The sequence below is a fragment of the Protopterus annectens genome, chromosome 13.part0 (genome assembly GCF_019279795.1).
Source record: "Protopterus annectens isolate FY-2018-M chromosome 13.part0, PAN1.0, whole genome shotgun sequence".
Lineage (NCBI taxonomy): Eukaryota > Metazoa > Chordata > Ceratodontiformes > Protopteridae > Protopterus > Protopterus annectens.
In genome coordinates this window covers 527,716,787-527,732,292 of record NC_056747.1, presented here as the reverse complement: position 1 = coordinate 527,732,292, position 15,506 = coordinate 527,716,787, and the positions used below count along the sequence as shown (strand labels likewise).

General features: G+C 40.0%; 1 protein-coding gene across 1 annotated transcript in view; it reads left to right on the top strand.

The window, feature by feature from the left end:
- Positions 1-15,506, top strand: part of RNF43 (ring finger protein 43) — a 1,798,873-nt gene that overhangs the window by 479,744 nt on the left and 1,303,623 nt on the right. The window lies entirely within an intron of this gene.

Below are 15,506 nucleotides of genomic sequence, written 5' to 3'. Positions count from 1 at the left end.
CTGTGAAGATAGGTGAAGGTTGCCAGCCTAGCCAGATAGAATTTTGTAGATAATTCTATCATTTGTAAATATTAATACAAGCACAGGCTTGTTCTAAATGGGAAAAAATGGTGTTAAATGTGGAACTGCAAAAATGTAACAACAGTGCATTCTGCTGTAAGAAAGCTGACAAGTCAATTCTTTGATGTCAAAACTCAGAGCCGAGATGTCTAGGTAAAGGCATTCTGCCTGTTGTTTTGAGGCCAAAGTTAATGGCTAGAATTTGCATGTATAATTCCTTTTATTGTTCTGGCTTCCTGACCAGCTGCAAGATCAAATGGCTGTTAACCTCTGAGAGTCTGTTAGCCTGGGAACCAGAATGAAATTATGTAATGTGAAGTGAATCAGTGGTATTGTGTTATCAATTTAAGGACAGAAAGAATGAGAGCATTTGTCTTGAATATCCAACTCACCACTCTGCCTCTGTTTTCTCTTAGATATAGCTAAGAAATAGAAAGATTAGACTAGTTTGTGTTTCTGTGATGTCAGAACTTTTCTACTGTGTTATTTTAAGTATTTCTCTGTGATCTCTGAACTCTTGACTAGCACTGTGTAGTAAGAAGTATTGTCTTGCATTTTTATTATTTATTAAATATTTTTAAACCTTTCAACTGTGGCTGTTTTGTGTAGAGATAATTTAAGCTCTAAGAGTACATTGCATGTGTATAGTGATACTGTACCGTCACTCCAAATAAGTCTCGACTGTTCAGCTGCACTTACCATTTGGATAAGAATATTGCACAATATAATTGGACACCCTTTCATAAGGGCTTTTGAGTAGCTGATAAATATTAGCTGGGTGGTGGCAGTGATTTCTACTGTGTAGTCTGGGTAAAAGAGGCACAGCTGGAGAACCTGTGCCAGCCTTCCCCAGGAGTATCTGTGTGGTTGTATATAACTCTTATCTCAAAGTGTGTGTGTGTCAGCTACTTGGGTAGGGACACGAAGCACTGGTTGGACAAAGAGGGTGCTGGAGGGTTTAGCTTGCCCACTAGGCTGAGATCTGGACCCTATAGCTGTGCCAGTGGGAAGTCTTATTGGTGATCTGGAAAGAAAGGGAGAACCCCGCACCAGACTGACTGTGATCTCTGTGTGCTGTTAAGGGAAATTGTACTTTACTGTGTGTGTATTTATTATCCTTTCCCTATATGGACGCCTCTCACTGGTGTTAGTGATGAAGATTAAGGCTCCTTGATTGCTGGGCCAGTGCACGGGCATCACAGTTGCGTGCAACTTTTAGGTCTGAAATCATTTCCATGTTATATATTTTATTTTATTTTGAAGTATATTTAAAGCTACATATTTGTTTTCAGACTGTTTGTTTTGTAAAAGTTTACAGTCTGTCAATTTACAAAGGCCATTCTGACCTGAATTCTACACGAACTTCAAATGACAATTTCTCTTTTCTACTTCAGTATATTTTAATGATATTTTCAGGATAAGACCCCTTGATAATCCTGCTTATATGTTGTTTTCCACAGCCTTATATTTTTATGGGACATGGACAGAAAAAATCAAATATGGACATGCCTTCCAGAGCATGTAAAATGTGTATTTTACTGTACCTTATATAAATTACAAAAAATATTACTTATTCCTAGAAAAGAATATTCTTTTTAGATTCTGATTTCATAAGAACACTCCAGTAATACAAGTCAAATACACAGTGTGTGTGTGTCAGTTTAAAAAATGCAAAATATAAATTGTGTTTTATGAACTGAATGGGAAAATCGGAGAATCCAAATGACTTTATAACACTACCGGTGATAGCTAGCAATAATGGACTATTTCCCTGTAAATGTTAAAAGTGTTATATTAAATATGTCAGAGTAACGTATCATAGTCCTCTAATATAAATGTGTGTAGCTTGGTGATTCCATTTGTAAAGACATGTAAAACTTTCTTGTAACATGGTTTTCTGCACATTTGTCTAAACTGGGGCAAGGGTCACAAGTCTAGGGACCAAAAATCTATTTGGCAGAAATGCACAGGATTTTTACTTATGTGCTCACAAGTTATTATTGAGATATTTTGGCCATTATTGTACTCAATGTTTTGAGCAGAAGTTTACAGCAGCACCCAAAATGAAAAATGAGCACAATGCAAACCAGTTAGACTTAGGAAGTAAAATCACATGAACTAAAGCCAACCAGGGCCTGGCTTTAAAAGGCTTATACCTCTGTCCCTGTTTGTGATTTCATTATGAAACCTTTTCAAGAAACTGCAACAGTGTATCCAGGGAAACTTAGAGCTTCCTGTACCACACAGCTTTAGCCATTTGAAAGCATGTATGTTTTATTTCTGGTTAACTGTAGAGTCATTTTTCCTCCACTGTATTAACAGCCCAACAAAGAAGTATTTTAGACTATTGTTGTACCTAATGTGCTGAACAGGAGATCATCACAGTCTCCAAAATTAAAATCAAGAAGAATACAAGAATGAAAGCATAGTATTGCAAACTCTGTGTGTTACAACTGAAACAAATGCATTTCTTCTGCTGAAATATAGAGGATTTTTTTCCAGTGTACTCACAACTCAGTAGAAAAGTATTTAAGTCATTATTGTGTGCAGTGTTGTGATAACAAGTTAACCACAATATTCCAAATTAAAGTAAAATATTGGACAGTGTCAGTAAAGGCACATGAACTAAAGTTACTGGGCTTTCTCTTTGAAGGGTTGCTACTGTCCCACTTTAAGATTTCATTACAAAATGTTCAGATAGTAACAACAAACTGTTCAGCTATAAAACACATAAGAGCTTCCAGTGCTGTTGCACCTTTGAATTTCACCCTACAGCTTTATGTTCTTGAAAGTGTAGCTAGCCTTTATAGCCACACCATGTTACAACTGAACAATATTTTATGTATATAGAGAATCTTTACTACTATTGTATTAACAATTAAAACAGAAGCATTGTAGGATATTATCGTACTCTCCATACTGAGCATGTTCACCATAGCATCCACAATGAAAGCAGAGTATAACACAGAGTGTTCAACTATGGCAGGGCCTGTCTTTGAAAGGCTACATCTCTGTTCACCTGCAGTTCTAACCTCTAAATTTGACATCACACCTTTATCCACATGAAAGTGGGGTTGGCATACTGGTTAAGGTCTTCATCGCACAATTTCATGGTACAGTGTTTGAGTCTTACCTCTGGTTATGGCCTTTAATAGTCTGCAAACTGATAGCCTAGTACTTACCAATGCACAACTGAAAAGTAAATTTTTTCTGATGAAATATATATTTTACTTCTGATGTATTCATCTCATTAAAGATGTGTTTTAGACATCATTATGTACAACATACTGAACAGACATTCACCAAAGAACTCAAAATAAAAACGGAGTATAATGTGAAAAGTCGCACTGTGGCAGTAAAGGCACATGGACTTAAGTCATTGGAGCCCGTCTTTGAAAGGTTCTGTGTCCATACTCTTGATATTTCAGTAAGAAACTTTTAGATAATATTTTGCTTTTAAAAAAAAATCTAAGACTATGATTTTTTTGTACTGTAACCACAGAGAGTCCAGTGCAGCACAGTCCTGAATTTTACTTCACAGCTTTAGCCACCTTAAAGCATAGCATTGTAGCCATGACATATTACATCTGAAATTTTCTTTTTTTGGTGAAATGTGTAGGGTTTTTACTTTTGATAAAACATGAACTTAGTAAACATATATTTTGGTCATTAGGTTAACCCAAAATTTTGCGCAGTTCATATAGCTCCCAGGTAGAGGTCTGCCATAGTGCCAGACAGCGACAATAAAAGCCCTCTGAAACAATGGATTTACTAGCTCCACATAATGGACCATATGTAAGTTCACAAATGCAGTTTGCAGTAAAAAAATTGAAACTTCCAAAAAGATACTTGAATACATCAGCACATATACATGTTGTCCCAGTGGAATGCTTTCCTTCTGAGTGGGTACACTAAATCTGACTAAAGAAATCACATGATGTCCTTCATGGATGCATCTGCAGTCATAACAACTGGGTTGTCCTGTCGTCAGGCAGCCCTTCAGTCGGCCGGATTCCAAAGTCCGGGTCCGTGATGTCGCACTTCACCCGACGTCATCTCTGTTGGACTTTGGGTATAAAGCATCAGCCGACGCCATTTTCTTCAGTCTTTCTTGCGCAGAAGCTGTTCGCAAGTGCGGTCGATCCAGAGATTACTTCTACGAATACTAAGACTTCTAAGCTAAGTTGGGGACTCTTTCTTGCCTCAGCCGATGTCAGAAAAAGTTAATAATTGTTTAACCTGTGGGAAACAAATACCTCATAAAGATTTCCACTCTTACTGCCTGCCTTGAGAACAGTTTTCGTTCTGATTTTGCGTACATTATGCCGTCGGATCCTCCGACTCATTCTGCCAAAAAGCAAAAAAGACCGACACTCACGGTCCGCGGTTTCGCCGAAACCATGGTTAAGCAAATTTTTCGGCGAAAACGAAAACTGATCAAAATACAGGTGAATCTATCTCTACAACTGAGGTCCCTGCTAACACTCTTGAATCGGCCTCAGAAATTTTACCCACTACGGTGCTTACCACTGACTTATCAGACACTATTCCCTTGGATGTCTCTACCCCAACACGTGGTGCTGCTAGGCCTCCAGCAGCCATGTCCATTAAGGCCTTCGCCAGGGCTAAAGCAGCCAAGACTACTAAAACAGTGCCTGTTAAACCCCCCTCAACCAGGCCCTCTTCCAGTACCCAAATGCTTACTTTGGCAGAAGATTTAATTTCATTAATTAGAGGATCTCAATCTCACCCAGACAGGGCCTCTCAGCCCCCAGAGAAGAGACCTAGGGCAGAGCCCCACGAGCCAGTGTCCTCTGATGATTCTGCTGATGAATCAGACATAACTGACCAGCCAGAGGCTCCTTTCTCCAATTTTGAAGATTCTGATGCTGAAGAATCCATTCCAGCTGCTTCCCCACCAGAAGAATTCTCCTTTGGGAAACCTTGCATGCCATGCGAGAACAGTTCCAATGGCAGCAACAGGATTTTTCAGACTCCAGAAAAGACTTAGGACCTTTTGCACCTTCCACAGCACAGGCCCTTAGCTATACCTCCTGTTCTCTGTGGTGGATGATGCTTTCAATGATGTCTGCTCCGCTCCAGATTCTTTACCCCAGCCCCTGCCAAACCAGACAGATTTTACAGGGTGCCAGATACTCATCACCACCTTTACAAGGCCCCTCTTGCAGACCCCAAAACTATTTCCCAGGGTCCCAAGGCACCATAGCTAAAAACCCTGTTCCTTCTGAAAGGGAAGCAAGGTCATTAGACAGATGGGGTAAAAGGTTTACACTTCAGCCACTCTCTCAGCTAGAGCTTTAAACTGTCAGTTTCACATGATACAATACCAAGAGTTTATGCTTGATCAGTTAACTAAAAGCTAACCACTGATGAATCTCTTGATAAGAAATATGTATTAGAAATGGTAAATAACATACAGCAAGTTAGTAACCATTTTTAAAATGTGGCTATGATGCACTGGAGGCTTCATTTAGATCAGCCATGACTGGCACTGTAATTAGAAGGCATGCATGGCTAAAGGAGCAAGCTTTACCGGATCATGTTAAATCTAAATTGCTAGATGCTCCTATGGATAAAACAAGTTTGTTTGGTACACCTGCCCAGCAGGTTATGAAGAAAATGGAAGAAAAGGCAAAATCAGTCCAGACAGTTAAAGATTTCTTGCAGGTTCAACCCCAAGGTTTAGCAGGAACTGGCCTGCCAAAATTGGTCCTTTCCTGACTCCACAAGACCTCAAAGGGGCAGGAATAGCCAGAGGCAGAAATCAATCCAGAGGAGGTGCCTACAGAGGGCGACAGTGGCAAGGTAACAACAGAGGCACAGACTCCACACCTGCCACTACATCAACACAGCCACAGTGACTTAATCCTAAACCCGCCTACCAGGGAACAAATAGCAGCTCCTCTAGGCGGAAAGCTAACTTTATTTTCAAAAACTGGCACCACATAACAAAGGACAAGTGGATTTTACGAACCATAGATCAAGGTTACGGTTCCACTTCCACACTTTACCAGACAAAGAGGAATGCCAAATCTACCTCCAAATCAAAAAGAGAGGCTCTACAACAGATAATGGAGTTAGAAAACATGAGAGCTGTGGAGAAAGTGCCAACAGCAGAGCAAGGAAAGGGTTCTACTCCAGACTATTCCTAGTTCCAAGAAAGGAAAAAGTTGGAGACCAATTCTAGACCTGTCCACCCTGAATACTTACATCATTGTCCCAAAATTCAAAATGCTGACCCTACAGCAACTTCTTCCCATGCTGGGCAAGGAGTGTTGGCTGGTAACTCTAGATCTCAAGGAGGCATACCTGCACGTCCCCATTCGACCAATCTGCAGAAGATACCTCAGATTTCTTGCAGGATCAGAGCACTATCAATTCTCAGCATTGCCCTTTGGCTTATCTACTACCCCAGAGTATTCACAAAATGCCTGGCATCAGTAACATTGCAGACTACAGGGAATTCAAATTTATCCATACCTGGACGACTGCCTGATACAAGGAGACAACAAAAGCAAGCTGACAACAGATTTACAAAGGGTCATTTACTTGCTTCAAGCACTGGGATACACAGTCAATTTACAAAAGTCAAGACTGATACCATCCCAGACAAGGACTTTCCTGGGAGCGGAATTGGACACAGTAAGACAAATGGCATTCCTAACTACAGAAAAACAAAAGAACTCCCTCTTTACTTCTTGGCACTAACAAAACTGAACAAGTTAACAGCAAGAAAGGTTCTGCAGGCCTTGGGTTTCATGGCATCATGCATAATCTTGGTTCCATTTGCCAGACTACATATGAGAAAACTACAGTGGTACCTAAAGAATTTATGGTCCCAACACAGACACAGCCTAGAAACGGAAATCCCACTAATACCATGCTTAAAACAGGAGTTCCTATGGTGGGCTCAGGCATGCCAGTCAAACCCAGGCCTGCCCTTTCGCAGGTGGCAAGCAAGCCAGACCATCACAGCAGATGCTTCAGACCTACGATGGGGCGCATATGCTGGACAAATGCGCAAGGATTGTGGACACAGGACCGACTTCACCTGCACATCAACCTAAAAGAAATGCTGGCAGTAAAACTGGCAATCCAAAAGTTCAGACCATTTCTCAAGGAGGACCACTTGATGATAAGGACAGACAACACCACAGTCATGTGGTACATCAACAAACAGGGAGGCACTCATTCTTACCCCCTATGCAGAATGACTTTGGAGCTGTGGACCCTGGCACTCAACTACAACATCCAGTTACAGGCAATATTTGTGCCAGGAAAAGAAAACTCTAGCAGATATGTTAAGCAGGAGCACATCGGATGCCCACGAATGGCAGCTGCACCGGATATCTTCAAGACCATCTCAAGAAATGGGGAATGCCTCAGATAGATCTATTCGCATCACCTCTCAATCACCAGCTCAAAAATTCTGCACAAGGACATTCCACCCACTAGCATGGAAAGTGGACTCGCTCTCCTTCAGCTGGAAAGGCCTAACAGCATATGCATTCCCACCTCTTCCCTTGATACACAAAGTACTTCTAAAAATCAAGGAGGAACGTCCAAGGATAATCCTGATAGCTCCAAACTGGCCAAGACAGCATTGGTACCCACTACTGAGGAGCATGTCTCGAACAATATGTGGCCAATTCCCTGATGCCTTTGATGCTAACTCAGAACAACTTCAGCACCATGCATCCAAACCTAAAACGCTGCAACTGACTGCATGGAACATCACATAGCAGCTGCTAATACAGAACTTTCACAAAGAGTTAAAGACATTATTCTTGAAGCACGCAGGCCTTCAACTAGAAGGAATTATGCTGGGAAATGGAAAAGGTTTGTCATTTGGAGTTCTGAAAGAGGAAAAGATGTATCAAACATAGATATGCCTAACATTCTGGAGTATCTGGCGAACTGCATCATTCAGGACTGTCCTACTCCTCCATCAAGATTCATGCATCAGCTATTTCAGCAGAATACAGCTTTGATCCACCTGTTTTTCACACCCTTTGCTCAGGCAGTTCCTCAGAGGAATCAAGAATGTAAAACCTCCAAGGAAACGACCATTGGCAGCTTGGGACTTGAACTTTGTGCTAGAAAAATTGACACTATCACCTTTGAACCAGCAGCAACAGCAGACCTACAACACCTGTCATGGAAAACTGCTTTCCTACTGGCAATTACTTCAGCAAGGAGGGTTTCAGAACTACAGGCCTTAATGGCAGTGCAACCCTTTCTAATCTTCCACCAAGATAGAGTGTCCATGAGGACTAATCCTACATTCATGCCTAAGGTGGTATCCAGAGTGTCTTTAAACCAGGCAATCCACCTGCCTACCTTCTTTCCCAACCCACAAAACAGAGGGAAAGAATACTGCATACCTTGGATGTACATAGACAGCTACGCTACTACTTGGACAGAACAAAAATAGCAGAAAGACTGACCAACTTTTCGTAGCCTATGCAACAGGAAGGGAAGGAAAAGCTATTTCCAAGCAGACAATCTCCAAATGGATAGGAAATTGCATACGATTCTGTTACTCCTTCCATGGAAAGCCAATTCCACAAAACATAAGACCTCATTCTACAAGGGCAACAGCCACTACCACAGCCTTCTTACGAGGAGTGGCTACCAAAGACATTATTGAGGCGGCTACTTGGACCTCCGTGCATACATTTGCCAAGCATTATAATTTACCTCTATATTCCAGATCCCGAGCAGGGTTTGCCACTGCTGTTCTGCAAGGGATCCTAAACACACCATAATTTACTTTTATCCTCCTCCCTAGTTGGCTATGGTATTCTACCCAGTTGTTATGACTGCAGATGCATCCATGAAGGACATAGTACAGTTTTGTACCTACCATAAATGTAGATGTCCGAATTGGATAGCATCTGCAGTCAGGATTACCCTCCTCCTTCCCTCTGTGGTACTCCTAGGGTGTTTACCCTTCTAATAGCTAGCTAGTGGGGACTTCTTTCATGGTGTATTTGTTTGTATTTATGTACATACATTCTTATTTTTGTGTTTACCTCTATCTTTTGGAAACATTGGCATCTATCCAAAATTTTTTAGCCTTCTATAGGGCTTCTGGCATCTGGGGCAAGAAACACTGAAGAAAATGGCGTCGACTGATGCTTTTATACCCAAAGTCCAACAGAGATGACGTCGGGTGAAGTGCGACATCAGCCGAAGCCGGACCCGGACTTTGGAATCCGGCCGACTGAAGGGCTGCCTGACGACAGGACAACCCAGTTGTTATGACTGCAGATGCTATCCAATTCGGACATCTACATTTATGGTAGGTACAAAACTGTACTTTTAGCCATGTTGCTGTTTGACAGTTACCAGTTACTGCCACTTGCTTTCATACATCACCTGTCCCTTAAAAGTATTCATATTCTCTATACTTGTAATGACTTATTGAGAAGAATACTAAAAGCATAATAGCTACAATACAGTATTTCACTTTTACTTTTAGACACAGTTACTGACCCCAACATTCAACAGTGAACATGATGCAGTCCTGTTTTTAATGTGCAGTATGCCAGCTCATCACCTATCCAAGGCATCCAAATTCTGTGTACACCTTTGATGTTGGCTTGTAAAGAAAGTGAGAGAAACACTGAACACAGTAATTTATTTCAATCTCTTGCTCTAGGGCAAATGCACCCCAGTCCAAACTATGATTTTTTTTTCATGAATTACGTAATTACCCTTTGTTTACATATACAACCTGCCTCCTCCCTACACACAGACAGCCATTTCAGGCAATTAACCTCTGTTATAATTGCCAAATGTAGTGAGATGACCGCCACAATTGTATTTCAACTTGCTTCTGTAGGGCATCCCGCCTTGCTGATTACTATATTGTTAGAAAATCCTTCTATGTGACCCATCTGATCATGAAAGGGTTCGCATCAAGATCTAAGGATGTAATGGTGCCCCTCTACTCTTCCCTCATCAGACCCATTATTGAGTACAATGCACCAATTGGAATGTACCTGGCTAGACATCTCCAGCAGCTGGAGAGACCACAGAGTTACCTAACCAAGAGAATTACTGGCCTCAAACAGTTGCCCTATGCAGCACGATTGAAAAAGCTAAGACTGTTCTCTGTTGCATACCGCTTTCTCAGAGGCGATCTCTGTCTAACGTACAGAGCCATGTCCAACCCAGAATTGTTGAACATGCTCCATCTTAGCAAAACCAAATCTACTCGAGCTACAAGCTCTAGGGATATAAACCTTAACACAACAATGAATAGAACATGCTGGAGGGATAGATTCCCTTCGCAAAGACTTCCCTTACTATGGAACAGGGTCCCGATCTACATAAGACAGAGCCCCTCACTATCACTCTTCAAGAGGAACCTTGATGAGTGGATGGGTAAAAGAAAGTTCACATCGGGGATCACACCAATAGCACTACTAGATAGGGGCCAAGGGTACTAGCTGCTAGTACAAGGGTCTAGGGAACTACTAAAGGGGCGGTGAATACCGCACAACGTGGCTGGGCTAATATATGCCTTCGGGCAGATAGCTCAGTACCAACCTATGAACCTATAAAAGGTAAATAAAAAGAAAGTATGATGCTGTGAGCAGTGTGTATAGTTACTGCTGCCTGCAGATTTATCTGGTTTCTTAACAAAAAAAGTTGGAGCAAATTTATTGCAGCAGTTATTTCTTGGCTTGGAGCTTTCAGGCAATACTTTGTCCTTACTCTAACTAAAACTCAGCAGTGGTCATCTTAATTGTCCTTTGCTTTCATCCACTGACTGCCTCCCCTAAACGGATAACCATTTCTGGCTCTCGCCTGTGATCACCAGAAATCGTAACAAAACAAAGTAGCTACCATCCACCACCCTATGTCAATAATAGATTTACAAATATGTGCATATGTGTTCTGCTTTGAGCAGTGTGCCCTAGTTTTGTACTTTTCACTGTTCTGTTTGGTTTACTTTCAGGAAGTAAAAATAAGACATACCTGCAACACAAAAAATGTCCTTGATCCTCACGTCTGTACTTCCTGGTAGTATTTAGTCATTTGACTTAAAGATTGACAGTTGAATTGCTAAAGGCAACTGAATACAAGTGCTTAGACAGCTTATTAATATGACATGGGTTGGCATCCCTTGTCCTCTTACTGTATTTGTGGGCTTAGAGGTAAGAAGTTGTGCTATTTGCATGACTGCTCACTTCTGCATTAAAGCTCCCATTGATTTTAGTGAGACACCGAAGGGTAATTATTTGGATAGCACAGTTGCTGTACTAGCCAAATAATTACCTCGCAGATATGCTGCAAAGGAGACATTTTACCTATTTTCAAGTAAATTAAAAAAATGCAGCAAAAGTGAGTAAATTTGTCACTCGCACCAGCGTCTCTGCTGTTCGCAGTACTGTTATACTATGTTGCACCCTCATGCGGAGTGTTAATAGCAGCTTTGTTGTGTTGAGTCTGTCATTCTTTGAGAAGCCTAATTATGGCATTATCTGGGAAGTAGGAGCTGTTCAAAACACTATTAAAAGACAGAGGAAATGTCTATTGCTTACTGATGATCCTCTAATGTTTGGACTATCAGACAACCTGCAACTCTTATGCTGCTTGCCATAGCCTGGCACCGTGGTAAGTAAATGGAATTAATAAAGCATCATACCAGTAATAAAAGCACTGAATAGAGAATTTAACAAACTTGTTATAATCTTTTGTAATACCAGTAGTTAGAAATGCTGTTGAACTACATGTTCCAAATTTAAATCTAAGAAGGCAGCAAAATGTTTAGGAATGTACATTTGATAGCCATCACAGCTCATAAGTCAGTATAGGCAGGCAAGCCCTTATTACATTAGCTTATACAGTAGCTATTTGTGCTTCCCATAAAGTGATGCAGAAAAATGTAATTACCTTCTATAGTAAGTGTAGCTTGAATGGTATTTGAAGAGTAAGAGAAGATTACATAAGATTATTAAAACTGTAAGATGGACTTAATAAATTGCTAAACAAGTTGTAAATGAACGTTTTTTTCTGGCTTCCCCTGTAGTTGCTAATACTGCTTCAAAGTACAGTTTAACTTCTCTTTTCAACATTTAACAAAGTATTCCTTCAAAATAATGTACAGACAGTAAACATTCTTGTGGGGTGTAAGCCCCTGCTCCCCCCACTTTACTTATATGCTAATATATTCTAACTCCACTGTTGCACAGCTAGTGGGATGGGCAGGGTGGAGAGGTAAAGACAAACTTTCTATTACAGCACAAAGTGATATCACACAAGCATTCTGCTTACTCAACCAACCAACAAGAAACAACTGCCAGAAAGGAGATGTGGCAGACTTTTTTATGTACAAAAAGATTTGTGACATAGGTAGCCCAAAAACTGTGGTCCAAAACAAAAAATGGACAAAACACCCCCTTGAAGCAGCGTATTCAAAAAATGATCATGACAAAAATAAATAACTTGACAAAACAATCGAAGAAGTACATAGCTTAAGCTAATGTAGCTTTATTGCCACAATAGATTTCTGCTGCTTCAGTCTTTCTAGAGTGCTGTAGGCAGAAAAAAGAGCAATGGCTTCCGCCTGCAAGTATGAAATATTCAGGTCACAACACACAGTGAGATAAAGGTATGACCAAGTATGTAGCCTCACCAGGGGAAAAATATGAGGCAAAGGCAATAGTTACTCCCCAGTGGGGGGATTGAATGTTCAGAGAAAAAAGAAATGCTTTATGTCAACGAAATGGTGTATGATAGGAAAATACATGCATATTTTACAAAAACAGTTTTTACATTTAATAGGCAACTGTAAACTTTATTACAGGTATTAGTGATATTAAATGCAAGATCTTTGAGTACTGTAAACCATGACAGCTGAACGTGAAAAAAATGTTTACTTGAATAAATTGGGCATTAATGATTCAAGTTTCTGCTGCGCCTCGTCTGCAGTGTTGACATTTTGCCATTGATGTTGAACATTTGCCATTTATCCTGACAAAGAACTTGTAAACATGCAGGCTACCTCATTCTAAGTTTAATTGATGCTGTTAGAAGTTTTTGCTACAGATAGAGTTGCACTCTGCTGTTCTAGTTCTGAGTAAGGGAGATAGCTGTTAATCAGTTATTTGCGGAACCCCAGGAAATGTGCTGAATTGGGTATTCACATTCATGACATTTTGGATATCTGTAAAGGTGAACTGTTTAATGAAAATAAGTGGAAGTGGTGAAGTTACTGGGTTGAGTCATGCTTATGATGTGCTTTGCCTCTTATGTAAGCAGGTGCATATTGTGAAGATTCCACAACTATAGTTAAGAAATATTGTACAAGAGTCTGTTAACTTTGTGGTATTGAAAGATAAGGCCCTGCAACCAGATGTCAAATTATATCACAGATTCAGGTAGCATCTTTAGCAGTCTGGCAGAGGTAGGTGCTTTGACATGCAGCAGACTGGTTGAGGCGTGCACATCCACATTACTGACACAACAGCTGCATTTTGACTTGTGCATGAAAGTGTATTTGAATCACTGAGATAGTATTTTGAGAGGCTGTGTCCAGAAGGCTTTTGCTGGAAACAGCATGCCAGCCAGGGAGCTACCTAAACAGTTGTAGTTCATCTTCTGCACTCACATCTACACAGTCACCTACAGTAATAGGCAACAAAAGGTTAATTTCCATTGGAAGGTGGGACTCCCCATAGCAAGATGCAGGGGAGGGAAAGGAAGAAGCTTGATAGGAGGCACAGAGAACAGAAAAGTGTTGGAATTTAAAAAAAGTTATGAGAATCTTAACTTCAGTATCTTTGGATAAACTGATGACTATCAGATTACTTCTTTTTGAGTTACATAAGTCTTTGTTTTTGCTCTGAAACATTTTAATGTTGTTTTGCAGCCCATTGTATTTATTGTAGCATTTGGAGATGAGCTTCCTGGCATTGCTGATATTATTTTTCATATATTGAGACTGTTCTTGCATTTGATAACCTGGTGATGTTTGACTGGGCAAGTAGCCCATTTTTAGTGGTGACCCGGGGAGAAAAGCTCCCAAGTGAAGTTACAGTTGTTAAAGAATCAAGTAGAACATGGTACAGTAAGTAAGGTTACAAATGTTAAACATAATAGTACAATATAGGCTAGATAAGAACAAAAAGTCAGAATGTACACATAATTGTAAACCGAAAAGGTGTGTGTAGGAGTGGCAACAACCACAAATAACATCCAATGAACCACTCCTTGAGCCAAAAACCTACGACCACCAAGTAGTAAACACCTTTATTCAGGCCACATAAAATAATCCACTGTACACAAAACGAGTCAACAATCCAATAGTGAAATTAATCCACAAAACGGGTCAAGCGCTTTCGTCGATAGACTTAATCAGAACAGTTAATAATGTGTACTAACACCATTTTTATATGTACCTAGTACCATCAATTAAAAACAACCAATTCAAAATTAAAGTGGTAATGTATTTTCAACCTTAAAATCTTGAACTCCCCAAACAAAACTGTTTGTCTTATAAACGTACATTTAGTTATAAAAGTTTTTTTTATATATATAAAAACTGTATTGTTTCTAAAAAATGAACTTTTAAAAAACTGAAGTTGTCAGGTTTAGGTAATAAATTAAAACCAATGTCAAAACTGTGTTGCTCTGTATCTCAATTCAGGTTTTAAGCTAATGTATTTATTTAAACCTGGGGGAACTGTGGCATTTAACCTCAACTGCCATCTAACCTCAGCCCGAAGCAACTGGTTTCCCCAGTCACCCCCCCCTAAAGTTCTTACCTACAATTTCCAAAATACCAAATCTAAAAAAATAATCAGCGTGGTTAACTTTAATATGTTTGTATAGGCCGTTATTGTCATCCTTTTTCAGAATACTGTACGTGTGCTCATATATTCTCCTACTCAAACGCCTTTCTGTTTTTCCAATGTAAAAGTGACCACAGGTCTGACAAACAGCTAAATATACTAAGCCCTGTGAGGTACATGTGCCTGCCATATAGTTGACTACTATTTGGTTAGGTCCAAGTGAAACAGAAGGAGTGTCAATAATAAATCTACAATAATCACAGGCCCCACATTTGTAAGTACCTCTTCTAAAACTTTTTTTATCAGAGATTGGGTTTTCTAATAGATTCTTTAGGTTCCTGCTCACCCGATATGTAAATTGAGGACCGTCACCAATAGTTTTAAGTAACTCCATATTCCCTTTGAACATCGTCCAGTTGTTTTTAATTATATTTTTAACTAACTGTGATGTTTCACCATAGGTTAATACCATGGTTTGTGTAAAATCTATATCTACACTTGTCTCTTGACTAACCTTCTCCTCATCTTCACCTAATAATGGCTTAAATCTAGTACCCCATTCAAAACACACCTGGTCCTTTATATTGTTAATAAAACTCAATGGGTAACCTCGGGCCT